The following is a 1,176-nucleotide window of genomic DNA, read 5'->3' as shown; positions in this document are numbered from 1 at the left end:
GCAGCACGCGGCGCACAAAAGGGAAGCCGGCTGTTGTTCTAGCGTTTTAGGGGAGGGGTCAGGGCCCTCCCCCGCACGCGCACACACGTTTGCACACACATCTTTGCTACGGTCTCTCAATCTTTCTTCCAAGCCCCTTTCTGAGTCAAAGGAAGGGAAATCCGCCTGGCCTCTCCTGGCGCTGTCAAAAGAGAAGATGGACTCAGGAGAACCCTGGGAACCTCACAAAGCGCTTGGGACTCGGAGGGTCCAGGGACCCCACTGCTCGGCCTGAAGGCCAGCCCGGCTCCCAGTCGCGCTCACCTCCGCTTTTCCCCCTCTCCCCGGCCTAGCGAGGCGGGCCGGGACTCGGGACTGAGGAGGGGAGACCTCCGCGGGGCCGAGAATGGGGGAATGGAGGGGCCAGGGAGATTTTTCACCTTCTGTCCCAGTCTAGGGGTGCGATCCCGCTTCTGAAGGCCTCTGAGCCTCAGGGGCCAGGGGTCTTTGCAGCCTACCACAGTCTCAGCCTCACTCGACCCTCCCGGCTCCAGAACCCGGCTATGGGTCTGTAATCAGTCTTTTCTCCCCGGCGAGTGCAGACCGTCCCCTCGTCCCCTTGCCTTGCTGTCTCGGGTTCTTTTACCACACTCTTGGCCTTGCTCCTCCAGGAGCGCCGGGAGGGGGCTATGTTCCTGAGTGTGGGTGGAGGTATGAATCTGGGGGGTGGGGGCCACTGAATCCCAGGCCTGAGCCCCCAGTCCCAGCCCCCTACCCCGCCAAGTACTCGAGCAAGGCCAACCTCCTGTTTTCTGCTCGGTCTCGCCGGGGTCGCCTTCCTGGAACACTTTGGTTATTGATTCCGCTGAAAGAGCCGGAGTGCGGAGACTGCGCTTCCCTGGGGACGAAGGGAGTGGGGAGGGGAGCAGGCTGGTGGTTGGGGGAGGGAGTTGATAAACTTGAGGAGGGATGCAGGGCGTTCCTCGGTACCCCAGGGCCTCCTCGGCCTCCCTCTGCCGGGCTCCGAGTGCGGCTAGACTAGGGGTAGGAGGGCGGACGACCCCCCACCCCCAGCGCAGCTCCGTAGCGCCGCTGGGAGTCGGAGAACCCCGACTCGGGCCCAATCAGCAGAGAGGGGTGGGGCGGCCGGGCGGGGGCGGGGCCGGAGAGGGAGGAGTCGGGCGGGGGGCACGGGGG

Source organism: Cervus canadensis, chromosome 5, assembly GCF_019320065.1.
Source record: "Cervus canadensis isolate Bull #8, Minnesota chromosome 5, ASM1932006v1, whole genome shotgun sequence".
NCBI lineage: Eukaryota > Metazoa > Chordata > Mammalia > Artiodactyla > Cervidae > Cervus > Cervus canadensis.
This window is presented reverse-complemented; position numbering follows the sequence as displayed.